This window comes from Mesocricetus auratus, unplaced genomic scaffold (assembly GCF_017639785.1).
Source record: "Mesocricetus auratus isolate SY011 unplaced genomic scaffold, BCM_Maur_2.0 Super-Scaffold_4256, whole genome shotgun sequence".
Taxonomy (NCBI): domain Eukaryota; kingdom Metazoa; phylum Chordata; class Mammalia; order Rodentia; family Cricetidae; genus Mesocricetus; species Mesocricetus auratus.
Window position 1 is genome coordinate 2759284 of NW_024429182.1, and position 23481 is coordinate 2782764.

General features: G+C 43.8%; 1 protein-coding gene across 1 annotated transcript in view; it reads left to right on the forward strand.

Moving 5' to 3' along the window:
* The first annotated feature begins 12056 nt into the window (after positions 1 to 12056).
* The window catches only part of Gfra1 (GDNF family receptor alpha 1), a 259679-nt gene continuing 248254 nt past the window's right edge, over positions 12057 to 23481 (forward strand). Inside the window, exon 1 of the mRNA XM_040742220.1 lies at positions 12057 to 12381. The gene's annotated coding sequence lies outside the window, so the exon portion shown is untranslated. The remainder of the gene's footprint in view (positions 12382 to 23481) is intronic.

Here is a 23481-nt window from a genome sequence, read left to right on the forward strand (position 1 = left end):
AATTCTATTTATTCTTAAACACTTTGCTAGGTTGCTCATTTGTCAGGATAAAATTACTTTATGCTTTCAATGCTTAAAATGACCTTATTGGCCTTAGAACAATAGTGTTACATTATATAATCCAGACACTGCCATTATTTTCCTTCTACGGTGCTATAGACAGCTCAAAATGTTTTATCATAGTATACATGGCTCTTAAACCTTATCTTTTATTTGACATTGCAGGCTGTTGATAACAGAATATCAAAAACTCTCAGAGAGAGCTAAAGGAAATAATTAGTTCACGTTTAAATAAATGAGCACACATGTACATGCACACACACACATACACACACGCACACACATGCACGTACACACGCACGCGCCTATCTAAATCTAAGATTAACACAAGTATCTTACAGTTAATTGAGTGGGATGGAAAATATAAATGAAGGGAATTTAAAGCCTAAGACATACATGGAAATATTGAAAAATGTTAGAATGACAGAGGAGATCTAGATCATGTTCTTTTGGTGCTTACAGTTCTGCTTATAAAGTGTGTATGCCAGTGTGTTTTCAAACCTGTTTGCTAACCTAACGTTCAACTCCACCATTTCAAGGCAGTCTCCAGAGTAGAGCAGAAACCCGCTGAGACCTCACTCAGCTTCAAGCTTTATCCCCCGTGACTACATCCTAGGACTGTGCCCACAGGATCCAAACACTCATAAAAGAGATTCATGGTGATAATCTTAGAAGAAATTAATAAAGCCTGAGAGAACTTGTCAGGAAAAAAAACACCCTCAAGATGATTTTATTTCGGTAATTGTTGTGTTTTAAATGCTTTCATTTTCTTTTGTGGTGTCTTTTATCTTACTTACAGATGCTATTTCTCATAAAATATGATACTTATGTCCATGAGGTTGTAACTGTAAATGAAACAATATTCTCATCTAGGCACCGAGAGTTAATTCCCCTGCTTCAGTGTAAGCTGATTACCACGGAGGTCACAAAACAGGTCTTCACTTCCTTTGGAGTGCCTCTGCGACAGCTTATGTAACGGACCAAACACCTTTGTTCCTTTTATTCTGATCCAGAGTTTAGTTGGCAGACTATGCGGAAGGTTTACAAGATGGACTAGCCCTTGTATACCTTGAGAAGTGGCGTTACAGCCTGTGGGTACAACCGTGAGGACTTCAGGCATCATTCAGCAAACGTTTATTGGGGACCTAGCATGATACACTCTGCAGCACAAGAATGAGCAAAAGCAAAAGCAACGATCCTTCTACACTAACCAAATTCTATGAGAATGAGAATATGCACATTCATTCATTCAATGCAAACACAGGCAATGTATGTGTTGAACATGCTAACATGGGGTAGGTAGGCACTTGGGGACAACACATTTGGCCTCCAGCAGTTCTCCAGGCTGGGCAGGCTGCAGAATGGAGAAAAGGCCAGTGGGGATTTTTTTTTCACAGAAGGATTTGACCAAAGGCACTGACTGGGTCTAATGAAGGCAGGGTTTAAATGAGTCCACCAGGCCCAAAGGTAAATCATAAATAGGTGTTTATTAGGGAAGCACTCACAAAGATAAGAGTAAATAGCCACCACAGTATTTCTGCTCCAGAAGATGCAGTCTCTGCCCCTTCTGATGCTCTCCACAACCCAAGAGAGTCCAAGCCAGCCCCTCCTCTACTTTATAATGGGTCAAGTTTGCACCTGAAACCATGCCCAAAAGATGTGGCTGCCACCACAAGTTCATTGTCAAGGCAAGATGCCACTACAATTCCCCTTTTGTCTAAATAAAAGTCCTTTCTTTCTTTCCTTTTTTTTGTTTCTTTGGGGTTTTTGAAACATGGTTTTCCTGTATTGCTTTGGAGCCTATCCTGAAACTCAATCTGTAGACAGAGATCTGCCTGCCTCTGCCTCCCAAGTGCTAAGATTAAAGGTGTGAGCCACCAATGCCCAGCTAATCCGGGAGTTTTTAGGCTGATATAAAAACTATGTCCAATGATAACAAATATCAAGTGTATTCCAGGAGAGGGAAAGGTAAAAACATACACAAATTAAGACCTACAGCCAGCAAGAGCAACATTAAGTAATAAACACAACTACACTTCAATCATATGGAGCCTCATAAAGGAGTGAGAGGGTTTCGGGTGTTATTTAAATATTGGTGGGTAGCAGATTCTAAGGGCTTATATGGAGAAATGATTGCATTTTAAGATGAAAAATATAACAAAAACCTTCTGCTTCCTAGGTGGGGTAACAGTCTGTCATGGTGGACTAGTTGACACACACTGGCCTAGGTCTAGGGTTCCCTTTAGCGGACAACCAGCTGGGTAGCACTGAGAAAGTCATCATTGACTCTTCCTAGTCTGTAACATGAATTCTCTTTGGTCATAGTAATAAAAACTATGAGTCAGCTATCAGGGGGTGAAACCTGAAGGATCAAAGAAGCAGAGCGGCCAGCCACTGTCATAGTAGGTATGTCTTCAAGTTCAAACAGCGATATATTTTAGATAGATAGGTAGTCTTCAAGCACTTCAGAGGTCTATAGAATATGGCATTCGAGATGTTTTAATGACATACGGTTCCTTTTTTATGACAATGAGACATGTCTGTTCCTGGCAGCACCAATCTACTTTGGAGAAGATGATGGTCTTTGAAGAAGCTCTACACTAGTCACCTGTAATGTGCATTCTCCCTGCCAGCTCTGGGACTCTCTACTCTTGACTACATTTCCCACAATCCTCCTTGACTCCTAGTCCCACCTATCTTACTTCCCTATTGGCCAACAGTGCTTTATTCATCAGCCAATGGGACAAACATATACACCGAAGGACTTTGTCCCCCATCAGTCACCTGCTTTCAAATGGAAGTCAGAGATGCAGAGTAAATGAAAGGGGAGCAGCAGGAGAGAGAAAAAGGAAATAGCCACTCGGTACTTACAAATGAGAAGTTCAGATCAGATGGGCAAAGACAAGAACCATACAACTTGGTAAAATCGTTGCCATGGCTGCCTTAGCTGAAGATTTATATCAAGACCTCAGGGGGGAAAAACACAAGATCCAAGCCAGGATTCTCTTTATATTCCTCCAATTTGGTTGTATTCAAGCCTGTGTAAATCACAGGAACCCATTGGTGTGCCTATTCTTGCTGCAAGCCTGTTGAAATATTCACACCGCTACTTCTGCTGTCCCACCTCCAGAGCCATGAGGACCTACCCACGTCTGATCCTGTAACCAATTAAAACTCCACATGACAAAACCCATAGGGTTCCCTCACTGTGTCACCTCTGAAGGTTCAGCACCTGCTGCAGGTGTTGACATCACAAACATAAGTGTCCTTGCAAAGACAACCGTGCTGTGTGACACCACCGTCCCCGGGAGTCTGACAGGATGTCTGTCATAATGAGCAAAAGTGTTTGCAGCGCTTCTGGGGACTTTGGGAGATGCTGCATTTTCTTGCCCATACTCTTTGGTTTCTCCTTTGGGGACAGAGACGTAATGTCCTCAAGGTTCTCTTCTACCCCACACCCCAGGGCTCCCCTTGCATGAGTCCTATAACTCAGCACCATCTCCTCATCCTCAAAATCCGGTTGGCCACGTGGAGTGGCAGACCTTCTGTTTGTGGGTTGAGATATAGATCTTCAGGACCATTGCTCTCATTCCATGGTGGCTATATATTTAACCATCACAATGTATGCAGTCAGATACTCAGGGCGCTCATAAAATAAAAAGTGTCACAGCCACAAGGGGAGACATGAAATAAAAGGCTATGAGCTACATAGAAAAACCTCAAAGTAGGCCTCCTATCTCAAAAGCATTCTGGAGCATTGAAGACTTGGATTATCCCCTCCTAGTTGGCAGATACCAATGCAAGACTATAAGAAAAAGACAAAAAAGAAAGATAAGAGTTGAGGAAAAAACGTGGCATGATTGTCTATCTCACTGCTAAGATCCAAATCCCTTGTTAGAGCTCAGAAGGGGAACAGGATGGAGGAGGGGCCCTGATGTAAAGGGAAACCTTCCTGCCAGCCTGGTTCCAGAGCTGCATGAGTCCCAAATAACACACAGGAGGCTGAATTAATTATGAAGCTGTTGGCCTTGCTTGTTTCTTACTGGCTAGCTCTGACTTAAGTATTTATCCCATAATTGCTAATCTAAGTATGTCTCTTACTGGAGAGGTTCCGGGCTTCCTACCCCATGGTGTTACATCTCGACTTCCTTTTTTCCTCCTTCCCAGAGTCCTCCTGGACTCCTAGTCCCACCTATCTTGGTTCTCTATTGGCCAACAGTGCTTTATTGACAAATGCACAGGTCTTCCCCAACACCCTGAGATTAGTAGATTCCCCGCAAGGAAAAGAAGGGGCTCTTCTTCTGGTATAGCACATTGAAGAAAAACCGTAAGGAGATGCGCAGCAGAGACGGTGACAGTCAGAATGCATGTAGCGATTCAATGCCTGTGGGACTGACTGAAGATGATTGGGAAATGTTAAGTCATGTAAGGTATAGCTAATCTAGTACTTTATCTTCTCTTGGGAGGCAGGGGCCATATCTGATGGATCTTTGTATATCAGACAGTGACTCGCATATAATGGGAATAAACACCCTGAAATAAAACCAGGAACTACAGTCCAGTGTTTGGCTGGACCCAAGGACCTTAGGCACTCCATGGCCTGCAGCTTCCAGAAGGGTCAGGCAAGCAGCAGGGATTCGATGTCAACAATTTGGTTATGAATGAACACAGAAAAATGGACGTATGTACACATTTGTAGAGACGACAGTTTTTACTGAAAACAACAAACATTTGAATATTTGTTTTTTTAATTTTTATTTTTAAATTTACATTTAAATTAGAATCAAGGTTGCTTCACATGTCAATTCCAGGTACTTCTTCCTTTCCCTCTCCTCCTCCCATGCCCTCCCCGCGAACCCCCATTATCCCCTCATTTCCCCAGGGACGGTGAGGCCCACCAGGAGGTGTCCATAGTCTGTCATTTCATTAAAGGCAGGGCCTAGACCCTCACCCAAGAGTCCAGGGTGAGAGTGCATCTCTCATTGTTGGATGGGTACCTAAAGTCCATTTGTATACTCGCGATGAATACTAATCTACTACCCAAGGCCCAATAGATTACCTAGGCCCCCTCACTGACACCCACGTTCAGGGGGTCTTGATCAGTCACATGCTGGAATCCCAGCCATCAGTCTGGGATTCAAGAGCTAACCCTTGTCAGGTCAGCTGCTTCTGGGGGTTAAACCAGCCCAGTCTTAACCCCTTTGCTCATCAGTCCTCTCTCTCTGTCACTAGATTCCTTGAGTTCAGCTCACTGTTTAGCTGTGGGAGTCTGCCTCTGCTTCCATCAGCCATATTGAATGAAGGTTCTGTTTCCCAGACTCTCTGGCCATGGGATTGTAGGCTGGCACTCCCCTGATTCATGTCTAAATCCACAAATGAGAGAGTACATGCCATGTTTCTCTTTTTGTGACTGGGTTACCTCTCTCAGGATGGTTTCTTTTAGTGCTATCCATTTGCCTGCAAATTTCAGGATTCCATTGTTTTTTTCTGCTGAATAGTACTCCATTGTGTAAATGTACCACATTTTCTCTATCCACTCCTCAGTTGAGGAGCATCTAGGTTGCTTCCAAGTTGCCAAGTATTCAAATGATGCTGCTATGAACATATTGGAACAGATGTCCTTGTTGTATGAATGGAGATTCCTCAGAAAAATGGGAATAAACCTACCACAAGACCTAGCAACTCCACTCTTAGGCATATATCCAAAAGGTTGAATATTTGTTTTAATACCAAGAAAATGCTGGAAATCAATACTCTCCAGCTTATTGGCATCTTGATATGCCCTATCAAAGCCTAAGTGATACAATGAGTTTAAAGGCACACATTCAGATCTATAAATAGGGTTTCAAAATACATAAAATAAAAATATGCCGTGTTCCACTAAACTTGAATGTCTGACTAATGACAAATAATTCTTCAGCGTGTGTATTCCAAATATAGCCTGGCAGTAGACCTTAAAAGTTACACTGCACTCTAGGAGAATTAATACTTTGTAAAGATAACCTGTTTTTGTAGCTGGAGTTACTTAGGAAAACAAGAGAAAGTCCTTTCCTGAGATAAGTATGATCACAATGTAGCCAGGGAATGGTCTAGACCAACCGTGTTGTACAGGTTTCATCCAGCGCAGTTTCCTTTCTGGGTCCCAGGGCCCACAGAGAAGAGTGAAATATGTCACCCCATGCTTTCTGTGGGGCCGTCACCAAGCAGCGGTGAGCAAGGGGCAGTCAGTGAGATCGTCAAGTCTGTCATACCGGTGCTGCCTGACTCAGTCTCGGAAAGAGCACGGTGCCGCTGTGGGTTCATGTGTGCCTGATCCCAAGAATTTTTACTGACGTCTCCCCTCAACCCCCAGCAGGCATTTCCATGCTACCTGCCTGGTGGGCCTGCAAATACCAGATGGTAACTGGGAACAAAGCAGACCCGTTGCCATAGAAACGAGATGCTATCCCCAGCTCCATGCAGCTGCCATCTTTTTAATTTTTTTTCTTTTTTCTGTCCTTTCACTGAGGTGTTCTGGTAGAAACAAAGTCCTGATAAAATACACAGATTCTCCCCCCCAACACACACACACACACACACACACACACACACACACACACTTCCTGGAATACACCCAGTACTCTCAGGTTCCCAGAAAAATGGGGGAGATGACTTGGCTCCCAGCATCACTGATTGGAGCATGAGTAGCAAGCACATGCTTTTGACATCATCCCCTCCCTTAAAGGGCAATGAGGCATCCGTTCTGCCCCTGAGTTAGACCAACCACCGTTGCAGGCGAGCCTCAGCTTTGTTTGACATTCCTGGAAGTGCAACGTAAGTGTATGCAGTCACTTCAGTGACAGCCGCCTGGCAGAAGCCTCGGGAGTGGCCTCCTCTGGTCCCTCAGTTCCCCTCGGGGGTAGCAGGATGCTGAGAAACCAGGAGGGAGGTGGTGAATTCCTGCAGTTCGAGGTCCAATTTTGAAGGATGCAGCTATTGGCCACAAGCCCTTGCTCCTTCTGGCAGCTATGGGATCCTCAGGGGAGTATGGCTGGGGAGGTCCTCAAGGAAGAGGGAAAGAGGGGGCCACGATATCTACAAGCCACTGGGACCAGAGTAGGTCTTAGCCCCTTAACATCATGGCTTAGTTGTGTTTAGCAACGAAGGGGTGTCAGAGGCGAATCGTCCCTGGCCTCACAAACTCACAAATGCATATGACTTTGAGGCATGTAATACGCAAACCCTCTTGCAGCTGGAGAGGTCAGAGGTCCGAGGCCAGTTTCACTGAGTTGGTCGGATAGCCCAGGGGCTGAGGATGCTGCTCATGGGTAGGGTGATTGCATGGCTTGTGTGAGGACCTGTCTTTAATCTCCAGTATGGGAAGAAATAAAGGAAGATGGAGAAAGAGAGAGGGGAGAGGGAGAGAGAGAAAGGGAGGACAGGTATTCAGGTCTAGTTGTTTCCTTGAGGAACAGGATCTGTCTTCCCCACGTCACAACCCCATCTGTATTCTCTGGTGCCATATTTCCAGCAGATAGGATGGTGTCTTTGCCTCCACTGTTCCTGTATGTTCTCCTCCCTGTCTCTCTCTTACGAGGGACACTTTGCTCACATTCGGGGTCCTCTATGGCGTTTTAGAACGGCATGTGCATCCCAGCATGTAGCAGGACTTTATTTGAACTGCCTGCCTCCAAATAACGACATGGGGACTTGTTGTTAATTATGAAATCTCGGTCTCAGCTTAGGCTTGCTTCCAACTAGCTCTTAAAGCTTAAATTAACCTGTTTCTATTAATCTACGTTTTTGCCACATGGCTCTTCACCTCTCCTCAGTACCGTGTATCCGACTTGTTCCGTGACTCGCTGGCAAAATCCAAGCCTAGCCGGATTCATCCTCAGAGTTCCTGTCTCTACCCAGAAGTCCTGCCAACTCCTCTCCTGGGTAGCTATTGGCCACTCAGCTTTTTAGTAAGCCAATCACGATGACACACCTTCACACAGTGTAAACAAGCATCTTGCAGCAGCACCAGAATCCATAATCGTACCTGTAGCTTCCTTTTCATGCTGTATAAGGTGGTAGGCCACCCATGGATAACAGGGATTAGGAGGGTGTTACTGGAAGTCGTGTTTTCATCCTGCACTACTTGTTTCCAAACCCTGGATTCTTAAATGACCTGTAACTCTTTGCAAAAATGAAGGCGACTCAAGCACTGCCCGGGATTTAACCTGTCAGGTTGAATAGTCCTGAGGTTCCCTGCTTGTAAACCTATTGAAAACCCCTAAGCTTATATAGTGAAGATCTAGTAGCATGGTCAAGGTCAAGGTTTACATGGGGGTGGGAAGTATTTGTTCAGAAGCTTGGGGTGGGGGTTGCACCACAGCAGGAGAATCTCAACACGGCCACAGAAGAACTTTGGTGAAAAACAATGACAGAGGCTGTGGAGGCTTCTGGTTGATGGTAAAGACCCCCCAAATAGCTTGCTAATCCCTCCCCAGCCCTTCAGCCACAGGAAATCTGCTTCTGTGTCCACCTTCAGTCACCTGGTCTTCTCACTAACCGCCTCAGAGCATCCCCGGCCTTTGCAGACGCCTCCATGCTGTTCCCATAGCAGCTCTGGAAGTTGCCTATTCGCCGACTTCAAGAAAAATGGCTGTGGCAGAGGGGGGGGACCCATACAGTATCTTTAGAAAAACCATAAATATTTCATCGTTTCTTACTAAACATACATTATTAACTCTGTAATGTAAATATTTTATGGACTGCAACTGGCAAATTTGGAATATATTGGTATGTTTGGAGAATTGTGGTTCGGCTAGAAACCCTACCCTGCACACCCAGCTCATATTTAAGTTACACGAGTCTTTAAAAAGCATTTCACTCTCAGAATTAAGGGAGCAATCGAATCTGCTTTTTCAAAAATGGCCTTGAGGACGGAATTCAGGGCCTGAGACAGCGCATTTGTGTGAGAAGAGAAAGTTCAAGATGCTGTAATAGCATAGAGCTTTGTCTTCAGATGGATGGCAGCAGGATATAGTTACAGTCAAGTGGCTCTAATTTCGTCCAGGCATAGCAGGGGCAGATGCACCCACAGTAGGCGCGTAAGACTACCAGAATCTGGTTGGGAGTAGAACCTGAGTTTTATCACACACACACAAAGGCAGGGGGAATATCTTCCCCATTTTAGGATAGGCATTTGGTACTGTGCATTGAATGAGAAAAGCTTTTCAATAAATAAAATGGTTCCATACCAGAACATTTTAACTAGGTTTTCAGATACAGACCTAAATTGTTTGGAGATTTTTTTTGCTGTTTTAATTCCAGTGACTCTTCAATATAGAGGTCATAGAAGCTGCCATCATTCTAAATTACAGCCTATTTCAGAGGTTGGCTGTAAGCCAGGAGGTTTCATTATTCCAAATTGCCTGTCAAAAACTGTCAAAACACTGCCATTATCAAAAAGCAGTCCTTTAAATAATTTTCTCACTTTTTCCCTGAAACTTTATCAGCACTGGGCCTTGATAGCATCCCTTATATAGGCACAGTGAGTGAAAGCCTTTCAAATGAGAAGTAGCCAAAATGGGGGGAGAGGGAGGAATCTAAGCACACAACAATAATATGCAAAATTCCAGACCGAAAACTAAGTTTAATCTGTAGATTCTGCTTTTCCACGAAGCAATAACCATTGCTGATCTACATGTGGAGCTGTGGCCAAGGAATGAAGAAACCTTGATTGTAAACAGTACGACTTCTCTATGCTTAAGAATCCCGAAATTGGCGCTGGGGAAGGTGGCTTGGTTGGCAGAATGCTTGCCTTGCAGACATAACCACCCAAGTCAAGTCCCAGAACTCATATTTTAAGAAGAGCCCCAGGCATAATGGCTTGTGCCTGCAAACCCTGCCCCGAAGAAGCAGACAAAAGTGGGTTCCTGGGTTTGCTGGCTAGCTTGGTCTACTTGATGGGTCCCAGGATAGCAAGAGAAACGTGTCCAAAAAAAAAGTTAGCCCCTGAGAAACAGTAGTTGGGTTGTCTTCTGGGAACACACACACGCTGAAGTCACACACACATGAACATGTAACAGCAGGCACACATACGTGGAAAGACTTAAACAGCTAGTGGCACCTCTTCTCAGCTTCATCCCCCCCGCTCCCGTTTCATAGTCAATTAATAATGAAAACATAGTGTTTTGGGAGTTACTGGGGTCTCTTCCTTTCTATTCACCATTAACAACTGGTTTATCAAAGGCTTCCCCGCAGATATGAACCCTAATCCCATAGTCCATAGCCCTAGCCTTATTGGTGTATATTTAACAAATAAAACCAGTGTATGGCCGGTTATGGTGGCACATGCCAGTATGATTTGCTGAAGGAGGCAGAGGCAGGAGGATCACGAGTTCGAGGCCAGCCTGGGCTACACATTTTGCCGGGCGATGGTGGCTCATGCCTTTAATCCCAGCACTGGGGAGGCAGAAGCAGGCAGATCTCTGTGAGTTCGAGGCCAGCCTTGTCTACAGAGTGAGTTCCAGGACAGCCTCCAAAACAATACAGAGAAACCCTGTCTCGAAAAACCAAAACCAAAACAAAAACAAAAAACAAAAAACAAACAAAACAAAAAAAAACCAGAGTATGTGTAGCGGGAACAACATGATGGCTCATGTGTACACATACTATGACACTTCGCACTCTTTAACCAACAGCTCCAGCCTTCACACTCCCCACGCCTCCAACCACGTTTTACTCTCTGTTTTCTGAGTGCTTTGGGGTCTGCACATAAGTGCTGTAGCATTCGTCTTTCTGTGTCAGCCTTATTTCATTCATACCTCCGGGTACCTGCATATTGACACAAGCGGTAATCCATTTCTCTCTTGCTGTGAACTGGGGCTCGCGGATAAGGCGGGGCCAGTGAGTCCCGGTGGTCCTCCTGCCTCTGCCTCCTCCGGTGCAGCCATGTCCGACATTTCCGCGCGGTCCTCGTGGTTGAAGCTAGATCCCCAAGCTTGCGTGGCAAGGACCTTGTCAGCAGAGCTAGCTCCCCGGGTCCTGTTCCCGCTTCTTAATTACTGTGAATAATGTTTCAGTGAACACATGGAAAATTGATGTAGCCATCGTGGGAGGCAGTATGGCCGTTCTTCAAGAAATTAAAGGTGTAGATAGAGCTGTTCAGCCACTTCTGGAATATCCAAAAGGACGCATCCCCTTTTAAGAGATGGTTTCTCTCCATGTTCTCTTTAAAACGCAAGGTCCTGCTCTTTAACTTGGAAACTCCTCTTTCATCTCTCTCTTTCGCTTAGGACTCAACTCCAGAATTGTACTCTGTGTGAGAAAATCCTCCCCTATAACACAGATGGTCCTGCTACCTACATCTTTTAGGTATAGAACCTGATGTTAAGATTTCCATCCTAACAAAGAGTTTCAGCAACCATTGCGCTAAAGACCATTTATCTTTCAAACAGTGTGAGATGACAAAATATTGTAGAGAGGCTGCACTTATTTTGAGACATGACAATTCAAGTAACGAATTAGGAAATCAGGAGAGTCATTCAGTCCTACAATCGCTGTGACAGTCTTATTTGTCAACAAGTCGTTTTCAGAAGAAAATGGAACTCAGAATGCACAGCTTCCAAATTCAGACAGAGACACCTAGAAATAGTTCTTCACACGATCAGTAGTATATTACAGGGGAAATGTAATGTGCAGGTGAATTCCTTCAACAGAAAGACAATACTTTGAACAAACGTAGCATAAAGATATTTCCAAATGAACGTGCAGTTTCTGAAGATGCCAGTAATATATGTAACGGTGCTCGATCTCATTAGCAAGCAGCTCATACTCTCCAGCTACCATAAAACACAAATCACAATCAGGATGCCCTCCAGAGCCGTATATCTGCCTGACCCAGCTTGTGCTCTGCACTTAACAATTTCCTTTTATTCCGCACAGAAAAAAAGTTCTCATCATCTCTAAATTATGCAAGAAGGGCTCCAAAAAGTTCGCACTCTTGCCTAGTTTCCACACTGCATGCCGGGATATGTTCTACCTCGGTCTCCAGAGCTTGGGGAACGTGCTCTCAGAAATCACTGACAAGTTATAATTAACTCATTACAATGAAGACAACCCCCAGACCTTCCTGTGGAGGACGCAGAATTCCAGGAAGCCTCCCCCAGACGACACATGAAGGAGCGTGTTTGGTGCTCTGCCGTTCTGTGGTTTAAGACATGTCAGCCTAAGGGATCTGAACGTCTTTAAAGTAGTGCTTTTTGGGCTGTGGCCCGAGGAACCCTCATTCATCTTCAAGGTTTCCCCACACCTTTGAAAAACACAAGGATAATTCCAAGCAGAAATCAGGTAGGAAACCCATTATCTCAGCACCTCTGGGAGACAAGCGACGTGTGTTGGTTTCTTAAAAGTTCTGAAATGTTGGGGCAGCAACGAAATCTGGTTCGTTTAATGCGATGCTCCCAGTTCATTAGGCGAAGAAGCCCTTTCTATTTGTGAAGTGTATTTAATATTACGTTAGAGTCAACAGTGTTCAGCAAAATGTAGCAACTTGTGGGTTTAACCCTAGATTTCTGTTTAGGCAGCTAAGGAGTTCTTGGTAACAGTTTCCCTCTAGCCAAGAGCACCGAAGGATGTGTGGTCCTGGCCTAGGTTAGCATTTTGCTAAACCGAGCGTCGCTTTTGGGGACGCAGGATGAGCGTCCTGTTTATAGATCAAGGAACTGCTTTGGTATACAGAGTGACAAAGCTGGTGTTAGACTCAAAAATCCCTGCTTTGATTTTTTTTAATCTAAGAAGAAAGTATACAGTTTCTTCTTTCATTGGAATAAAGTTATATGAAAACTCAGGGTAGGCAGTGCCAAAGGCCGTACACAAATGTGACTCAAGAAATCAGTATTTAATTATGGAATAAGTGTATAAGATGAATGGATTTTGGTTTATTGTTCTTAGGCCTGCTTGCTTGATCTCACGACATCTTAATCTCTAGTACGGTTTTCTGGTTCTTTTTTTTTAATACTCTTCTCTTAATTTTCATGATAGTGGAAACTATGGTACTGTCTGTTGTTGCGGGATTCCCACATGGGTCCTGTCACCGCTTCAAAGCCCCCAAATGAGCACACAAGACTTATATTAGTTAAAATGTTGTCGGCCAATGTTCAGAGCTTCTCATTAACTAGTTATATCTTAAGTATTAACCCATAACTACTAATATGTATATTTTTACAAGGACTTATCTTACCAAAAACACCAGCCTCATGTGTCCTCTCCTCCCAGGATCACGTGGAGACCCTCTACTACATTTTCCAGAATCCTCCTCCTCTCCAATCTCATCTATCTTGCTTCCCTATTGGCCAACAGTGTTTTATTCACCAACCAATAAGACAGGCAAATTTACAGAATGGCATCTCCCATCATCTCCTCTTTTCTGTCTAAATAAAAGAAAGGTTTTAATTTTAACATAGTCAAATTATATATAATAAAACAGTTATCAAATAAGAACTATAGTTACAATATTTAGTCCGTTAACATTTAGCAAGATATAAAGAAAACATTCTATCATGTATCTATCTTATATGTAACTTATCTTTTATCATAACTAAGGAAAACAATAACTATAACCATCTGTCTCCAACTCCACCAAAGACCACAGAAGGATAATATATAAACTCTAGAATTGACAGAGACATCTTACTGCCTGGACAGTCACCCAAAGTTTCTCTGTAACATTGGGGCATCCATCTTCAGCCCATAGTCCACAGTGTGTCTGGCAGACTTCTGAGCAAAGCAGGAAATTTTAAACTGTCCACTTGCATTGGCAGTTTGTCACTCATTTTTCTGTGTCCTGTAGAATGTCTGGCAGATTCTTCCATGAAGCGGGAACCCTTTAGGACTGTCCAAGTTCAGTAGTCACTTTCCTGTGGGTGCTGCATGTCCAGTTTATAGAACAACAGTCAAACAGTCCAGGCAAGAGCAGTTTCTTGCCCAAATGGCTAGTCTTGCCATGTCAAAGGCAAACTCCATAACGAGTTTCTTCGATGCCCATCCTCCTTTCTGATGTAATTGGTGTGCCAGGAGCAGTTGTGTCTGTCATGAAAAACCCTAAACCATTTTAAATGCCATATTCTGTAGGTCTTTGAAAGGTTTGAAGACTATCTATCCATTTGAAATATCTCTTTATATCTAGAAAGTCTAACATAACTATAAGTTTGACTATTTCAGGTGGCTATCATCTTATTTAATTATACATTACATTTTTAAAAGAGCTGTATAAACACAATAGCTAAATAAGAGGAGAAATATACATGTAACAAAATTGACCTTAAATTTGTACCAACAAATGAAAATCCATTCCAATACCAAGTATTAATTTATATGTCATATTCACTTTTTTTCCTTAAAAAAGTGATTGGCTGTGATCATTAACCATTTATAACCAACAGGAATGTGGGCATCATTCTCTCAAAACTACTTTCTGCTGTCTGGGGGTGCTGTCATGGGGATCCTTAGAAAATCTATGTGTATGCATGGTGTCTTGTGAGCCCCCAGAGGCTATAGTGGTCTGCAAGGCTGCCTTGTCCCAGCTGTTTGGACGTTGGATCACCTGGGCCACTGCTTCAGGGGGGCCTTGCTTCATCAAACCATATTAGTCTGGAAGGAATCCACAGCTTTTCATTTTCTGTGGAAACAAAGAGAAAGTCTCTTTTCCAATGTACCATGTTCTTAGACTTAAATTCTGAAGTCAAAGCATTTTTAAAATATATAGGTTGGACTAAATCAGCAGCATTGATAATCAAATGTCTTTTAGTAGCTGTTGCTCCTTCCCCAGAAATTAAACAATTCAAAGTCAACACAATAGCACAGTTGCTTATTGTGTTAGGCCTGTTTGCTTGATCTGACAACATCTTAATATATAGTACAGTTTTCTGGTTCTTTTTTTGTTTTGTTTTTAACACTATCCTCTCAATTTTCGTGATAGTGGAAATTATGGTATGGTCTGTTATTCCAGCTTAATACTGCTCCTTTTCCTGTACCTGCATTGTTCAGAATGTGGTAAACTAAACAGAAGGGCTGCATTTTGTTCAGCTATCGCAGTGAATTGTGGTGAGCATCCACAGGGAGATGTACAGATACAGCTGAAAGTAAATTCAAATAGCAGGAGACCGGGACAGTCATCATTTCCAGCATTTCTGGGGTCGCGTAGTCATACATGAGGCCATCAGCCTTCAGGCAAAATGCTTAGTCATCCCAGGGCCTCATGTAATCTGTGTGCATGCATGCATGGTGTCTCGAGAGCCCCCAGAGGCATGCGTTGAGCAACCTTTAAAAAACGACACTTCCTCTCTTCCCATACTCCTTCCATACAGGCCTGAGCACACTCCCTCCTTCCCATTCCCCACTCTTTACTAATAAAACTCTTGAAGTGGGTTTTGTTGTGTATCTTGAAGTCTGATGGGGGAAGGCCTTCTGTGTATATGTCTCTCTTATTGGTTCATGAATAAAGTGCTGTTGGCCAATAGGGAAGCAAGATGGGTGGGACTAGGAGTCGAGGGGGATTCTTGGAAATGTGGTCAAGGGTGGGGAGTCGTCATGCGATCCCGGGAGGAGAGGGAGCGTCAGGATGGCGTCCTTGGAAAGGTAAGTCCTTATAGAAATATGTATTAGTTATTATGTGTTAATAATTAAGTCAGAGTTAGCCATTAAGAAACCATAGCAAGCCAGGCGGTGGTGGCGCACGCCTTTAATCCCAGCACTCAGGAGGCAGAGGCAGGCGGATCTCTGTGAGTTCGAGGCCAGGCTGGACCGACAACCTCATAAACAATACAGAAAAACACTGTCTCGTAAAACCAAAAAAAAAAAAAAAAAAAAAAAAAAAAAAGAAACCATAGCAAACAGCCAACAGCTTCATAATTTATATAGTGTCTTGTGTGTTATTAGGAGGCAGAGACAGCGGTGCGACCCAAGCGGCTGGTGGGAAGAAGGCATGTTACAGTGGTCCATTCTCACGCATGGTAAATAATGTTGGTGCCGTGACTTGGTTAAGGGTCTTCCTAATGCTGCATCTCATAACAGGGACACTCATGTGAATTGTCTCCCATATGTCAGTGGGTGAAATCCTACCTCCCAAATATTTGTTTTTAATTTTATGCTTAAATTAATATTGAAATATTTTACTATAAAAATAAGGTACAATAAAACTTAGTCACTATGCAGATGACTGGAAATTCTGTTCTGACCTCTGTTTCCAAATAGATTCTTCTTTTGAAGTATATTTTAGCTCCTTTGTAAAAAAGAAAAAAATTCAGTTTGAAAGTCAAGATTCCAATAGATAGGTATATATTTTAAAGAGATGCAATGATTAATTTTATGTATCTTCTTAAACATGACCTAAAGGAAACATTCATACTACTTTTTAACCATAGCAACTTAGAATACACTGGTTGGTTTTCTAAATGGTCAGCCCTGAAAACAAATGCACAAGTAACATTATACATATTGAACACTATTATGTATTTAGGAAACCGTGTGTGTGTGTGTGTGTGTGTGTGTGTGTGTGTGTGTGTGGGTGTGGGTGTGTGTGTGGGTGGGTGGGTGTGGATGTGTGTGTACATATACATATACAGTTAGTGGAAAAGATAATGTATGTGAAAGAGACCAACGAGGGATACATTGGGGGGGTTGGAGAGAGAAAAGGGAAGAAGTAAATAATGTATTATATTATACTCTTGAAAATTAAAAGAAAATGTTTAAAAAGTGCTCCCTTCAGCAGCTTGTACACCCAAACTGAAACGATGCGGAGACGACAGACAGGCATGGCCCCTGTGGAGGGATAGCATGATATATTTGAAATGTATTTTGAGATAACAGATGTTCTGGATCAGGGGAACGTAGCGCAGTCGGCGGCTTTCCTAGCGGGCAAGCCTTCCTGGGTTCATTTCCTGGTACCACAAAAGCTGGGCATGGTGAGATGTGTCTATGATCCCCAGACGCAGAGGGTGAAGATGGAAGGGTCAAAAATTCAAGATTGCAGGGTGTTGGTGGCACATGCCTTTAATCCCGCACTCGGGAGGCAGAGGTGAGCGGATCTCTTCGAGTTTGAGACCAGCCTGGTCTACAGAGGGGGTTCCAGGACAGCCTCTAAAACAACACAGAGACAGAGAAAGCCCCTCGGCAGGGGGGGGGGTGGAGGAGTTCAAGCTCATCTTTGCTCACCCTGGTGGTCTGAATGAGAAGGCCTCCGTAGGCTCATAGATACTTGAAAGCTTGATCCCTGGTTAGTGAGCCATTTGGAAAGGTTAGGAGGTGTGGCCAGTTTAGAGGAGGTGCGTTCCTGAGGGTTGAGCTTTGAGGTTTCAAAAGACTATGACGGGCCTTGTCTCACTCTTTTCTGCCTCCATCCTGTGGATCAGATGTGAGCTCTCAGCTGTTGCTCCAATGCCGGCCTGCTGCCATGTTCCCTGTTGTGATAGCCATAGACTCACCCACCACCTGGAACTGTAAGCAAAGCCCCAATGTCTTGTATAAGCTGCTTTGGACCTGGTGTTTTATCACAGCAATATCAACCCTAACTAATACAGAGGTTGGCACCAGGGGCCGGAGTATTGCTGTGGCATGTCTGAGCTTGCTGTTGTCTGGAGGAATGTAGAAGACTTTGGGTCTTTGGACTAGAAAAGTAGTTAAGTGTAGTAAGCTGGGCTGAATGGACCATCCTAGTAGGAGCTTGGAAGACTGTAGTGCCGAGCAAGATGCGAACCATGGCGGCCCCCTCTCGAGGGATTTCAAAGAGGAACAATGTTAGCAAGCAGCCTAGAGACGGCTCTCACGATATTTTGGCGAAGAATGCAGTTGCTTTTACACTTGCCCTAAGGATCTGCCTGAAGCCATATTGAAAGAGTTCTGGACTAACGTCATTGGCAGAAGAGGTTTCAAGACACCCTAGTGTTGATTGCGTCACAGGTTATTAGTGATCACTCTTAATGCAGATCTATGTTGAAAAGGGGCGTGTAGGGGAAAGCAGAATACAAGACACGGTTTGAGGAAGAAAGGAACACTCAGGGAATGTAGTGGTGGAGCCAGATCTTGTGTTCAAAGAGATGAGAAGTTCAAGGAACAGCCTAGGAAGAAATAGAATAAGAGTGTGGTGCCCTCAGAGCAAGACGCTACCCAGCTAAGCTTTCAACTCACACAAAGCAAAGCTCGTTCAACACAGGAAGCCATCAAGTCAAACCTTACACAAACGTAATTCAAGGAGGGGGTCAGATTAGATCCCACGAAATCAGAACCTGACAGCTTCACCCACGTGGTTCTGGTTTTAACGTCAAGGATACGGGAATAAGGGAGTTGTGGAAGATTCCTCTGTGGTTAAGGAAAGCTGCTGAGGCCAGGCATGTGTCAGAGGAGTCCCCACATGGAGACTTGGGAGAGGTCATTGTCTGGATTGCATTGGAGGCCCCAAGATTTCAACATGCTAGAGCCCTGGGAGACCTGCCAAGGAGAGCTGCAGACAGTGTGTGGAAATAGCCCAAGAGAGAAACTGTGTTGCAGTCAACAGAGCTGGAATGAGAGAACCAAAGAACCCTTTGACATCAGCCATGGACTGGCAGAATTTGGAGTGTACCCTGCTGGGTGCTAGTCCCCTTTCCTGCCTTTTGGAATGGTAATGTATGTTCTATGCCATTGTATGTTGGAAGTACTACATAATTTGCTTTTTTTGTTTTACCTTAAGAACTTGCCTTGAGTCTCAGAACAGACTTTGTACTTTGAAACAGTGTTGAGACTGTGAAAGACTGTGGGCATTTTCGAAGTTGGACTGAATTCAGCTTGCATTATGATATAGGCGCAAGCCATGGGGACCAGGGAGTGGAATGTTGTAGTCTAAATGAGAATGGCTCCTACAGGCTCATCTCCTTGAATGTTTGGTTCCCAGATGGTGGACTGTTTAGGAAGGATTAAGAGGTGTGGCCTTGTTGGAAGAGGTGTGTTCACGGGGGTAGGCGTTGATGTTCCAAAAGCCCGTGACAGGCTCAGTTTAGCTTGCTTTCTGTCTCCATCTTATAGACCAGATGTAAGCTCTTAGCTGCTGGTCCAGTGCTATACCTGACTGCCTGCCACCACGCTCTCTGCCGTGATGACTGTGGACTAACCCTCTGAAACTGTAAGCAAGCCCCCAGTTAAATGTTTTTTTTTAATCAGTTGTCTTGGTAGAGTAGAACAGTAATTAAGACATACATTGCAAGTCTGGGGCCACCTGGGGATACACGAGACTCTGTCTTTTGTAAGAAAAAAAGGGGGAGAAAAAAAGGTAATAGATGAAAATCTACCCCTGAATAAGGAAATGGTTGTGCCTTACTCTGGGTTCAATGGTGGTATCACACTATATTTTCCTCCGTCCTTCCTCACAGTCAGGCACTTGTAATGCTAGAAGTTCAGGGTTTTCTGAGAAGGGATCACAGTGTTCTGCTTCTTCCTTCCAGCAAATAACAGGAGGCTCAGAACAGTAAAGGCCGTTCCTTTGGTGGTGCCCAGCACAGATCAGTGTCATGGCAGTACCTTTCAAACCGTATTAATTCCAACATTTTTGTGATGGTGTAGACATGAGAAATGCCCCCTGTAAGCTCATGCATAAGTCTCCAGTCAATAGAGCTGTTTGGGGGTGGGGATTAAAGGACCTTTAGGAGATGGAGCCTTTCTGGAGGAAGTCCTTCACTGGGGGTGGGGGTGGGAATAGATGACGTAAACAGTAGATGGTGCCACATTACAGTTGTGAAAGTGTCTGCTTCACGACTGACACCAACACTGAGAGTTGTTCTTTTGCTTTCAGTGTAATATGATGTGCTGGACACTGTCAAGCACTCTTTTTAGTTATTCCTTTAACACCCACATACACACACACACACACCAAACACACACAGGCGCCCACAACCTACACTGACTCTACCTTGATTTTTTTAAACTGAGAGTCAAGGACGGGAAGAAACGTTCCCAGAATTTAACGGCCCATAAATGATGGTGCTAAAACTCAAACTGAGGTCCATCTCATTTCTATTCATTTGTGGCACACTTCTGTGGGCTTCAGATTTCTGCAGGCATCTCTACCGATCTTATTTTCACTTAAGCTCACGATTCCTTTCCTTGCAAGGCAAAGTTTTGAGGCTATTTAATGTTAAAAGGAAGTGTCGGATGCTAAGGATCTATACAGACATTTGGGGAGATGGCTTAATGGGAAAAGAGCAAGAGAGTCGGTTCCTGGAACTGTGCTCGATTCTGATTTGGTATTAGTAAATTCTCCAAAAAAAATTGTTTGAATAATCACCATGTCTTGCGACAAGCATTTATGAACCCTCACAAATCAGTGAGCGAGTCTGTACTTCCAGTTCATGGTCAATAGACTGGCTCAAATAAAATTTCTCCCTCCCAATACTCCCTCTCTCTACTCAAAATACAGAGAGAGCCAACGGGGGGGTGGGTGCACGTGAGACAAAGACAGAAGGCAAGAGAAGAAAGACTTTCCATTTCCTTTCTTACAACGTCTGTTTTATGTTTTTTGTCTTTCCCAGTTGGATTCAGGTGCTGTGGGGTTTTGTTTTTTGTTTTTTGGTTTTTTTTTTTGGTCTGTCCTGTCTATAAATAAATAAATAAATTTCCATCACTTAACCTTGTGTGGTCTCTGGAAATCAGGATTCTCTTCTCTTACAAAAATGTAGAGATGGCCAAATTTCCACAGCCAGGAGAAAAGGAAAGATTGAGACAATTTTCTCAATAATTGCTTCAATCCTCCCTCCTTGCGCTGGCCTAGGAAGCTTGGCCCAGCAACTGTTAGACAGTTGTGTTGGTCCCTCCTCTTAATACTGTTTCCTCTGCCTGAAATGCTGTTATTCCCAGTACTGCTCCCCCACCCCCCCACCACCTCGGGTCAGATTCCATCCACTGAGAAACACGTACCCATGACCCCCCTACTTCACTTTCCGGAACACTGTCCAGGCTCCGGTTCTCCCTTCCCAGCAAGTAAACCCCATGATAACAATGGATTTGTGGTGAGGGGGATTTCCACAGCACTAGACGAAAAGAAACTAACCCTCTTTTCCCTCATGTCAGCTCCCAGCAAGAGCTTCATGTTCTACTGATCTCAGTTGGCGTTGCGGCTCTTAGCTCAATCAGAAATCTGGGTTCCCCGAAAATGACATGGATCGGCCCGCCCTGACTTCACATAGTGTTTCTGTGGTTTGTGCTTTGCCTGTTTCTTGCTTGAGTGTAGTAGAACACCTTTGGGCTACACAGCCTTCATCCTGTTGTGCTCACACCACCAAGCAAGAGACAATCCAGTTCCCGTGACATTGGCCATGCCCTGGGCACATCAGAAAATTCCATCACACTGAGTACTACGATAGGCCAAGGCTTCAGCTTTGAATTTGATTGGATGGGGGCAGGGCTGCGGGTAGCAGGTGGAGAGAGACAGGCAGAGAATCAGACAAAGATGGACTGCTCCCTTATGGAGTCTCAAATGCAGAGCCATGAAGGTTTACAAGCCTGGCTAATGGAGGAGGTGTTGGGGAAGTCCTGTGCATTTGTCAATAAAGCACTGTCTGGCCAATAGGAATCTAGAAAGGTGGGACTAGGAGTCCAGGAGGACTCTGGGAAGGAGAAACACAGGAGAGTCGAGATGTAACACCATGGGGTAGGAAGCCCGGAAACTTCTCCGGTAAGAGACATACTTAGATTAACAATTATGGGGTAATTACTTAAGTCAGAGCTAGCCAGTAAAAAACAAGCAAGGCCAACAGCTTCATAATTCATATAGCCTCCTGTGTGTTTATTTGGGACTGATGCGACTCTAGAACCAGGCTGGCGGGAAGGCTTCTCTCAAGGAAAAAGCTCTTTACAAGGAGCAAAGTTGACAATAAGTGTAGAGGGGACCAAAGCAGGCAGATAGCACCCATGACCATTCTGTGGGCACAAGGTCTCAAAGACTGCTCTAGGTCTGAGCACGGGCGTCGGAAAAAACAAGACAAAAAACCAAAACAGTTGCAAGGATGTTTTAACCAGTTAATCTTTGATGGGAACACCTGACTGGAGTGAGGGGGTAGACTGTCTTCTCAGTCCTGTATCTTGACCTTCAGGGGTCATCCATATGGTTTCAGACAGCCTGGGAACAGATCCATCATAGAAGATGTATAGCCCAGAGACGGAGAGAAACAGATTCTCAGTGACATCACCTGAACTCCTGTTTCCAGCCCGACTTGAACTTTCCAATAATCCAAGACAATAAATTATCTTTTTGGCTTGGGCTTGTTTTGAGTTTGGTTTATGTCACTAGCAGCTGAAAGAAATCCAACCAGCAGAGTTCTCTAACATGCGGATGTGCTTTCCATTCCCAAGTTAGAGGGAAAAAAATGATATTTCAAATGTGAGACCATGGACTTAGTTTTGAAGATACTCGGGACCATCAGTTTTGGGAAGATGTTGCTGAGCGGTAATTTGGAAGGGGTGAGGCTGCCATAAGAGCTCAGACTCCATTAAAGCAAATGGCTCACTCTTAAATCCAAAGCTAAGCCTTGGTATACATAAGTGCATTCTGAGCCTCTCAGGAGTGATGACCCCATCCTTCTGGGGTTTCCATCAAAGAATGTCACAGCCCTATGGATGCCGCCCAAATGTGCACTTCTAACATAAGTTTAGACGTGAGCTGGCATTCTGACTAAACATCTGGGTACATTTCAAGCCACAATCAAGGTTATGGGGAAGGACGTGAAGTTAATGAGATTTCACTTTGTTTGTATCGTTTAATGTGGATAACCTTAAGAAAAGGCCCCCAAACCTTGATAATCTAAGAGTCAAAGACCCCCCGCATTTCCAGTTCCCCTGTGATGTATCTCATCTCTGTTGAAGTGAACTAATACAGATGCCTAAAAAAAGTGTTGTTTGATGTCTGTAAGCACAGTCAGCAATCAATAATTTGAAGTCTGTACCACTTGTACCTTTAAATCCTGGCACGTCATTTTTTATTTCGTTCAATCTGCTTACTGTTGAAGAAAAGGGGTTTTGAGCCTTTGCCACACAGCACATTTACGTGTGAAACAAGGTTCGTTTATATGGCGGAAGTTTATCACTCTGACGTTTGTCTGCAATATTAATTGTGTATATCGATTCCACTTTTTTTTCAGAAATTGTACGTTTATTATAAATACTGCCACGGATGACCTTAGTTTTGGGGGACTATTCTTCTGCAGAACTTGAAAAGATTTCGGAGACAAGCCATGGATTTTAAATTCAGGAAGGCAACATATGCTGTAATACTAAATTAAAATTCCGTAATCAGTTGTTAGTCCAAGGACAAAGTCGAGCAGGAAATACATTTTTTTTAAAAGCTGACTCTTAGCTGTTAGAACAAGAAGAAATGACCTTTACTGAGTAGCCCCTCCAGCTCAGCTTTGTAATGCATTGCTGGTGTTT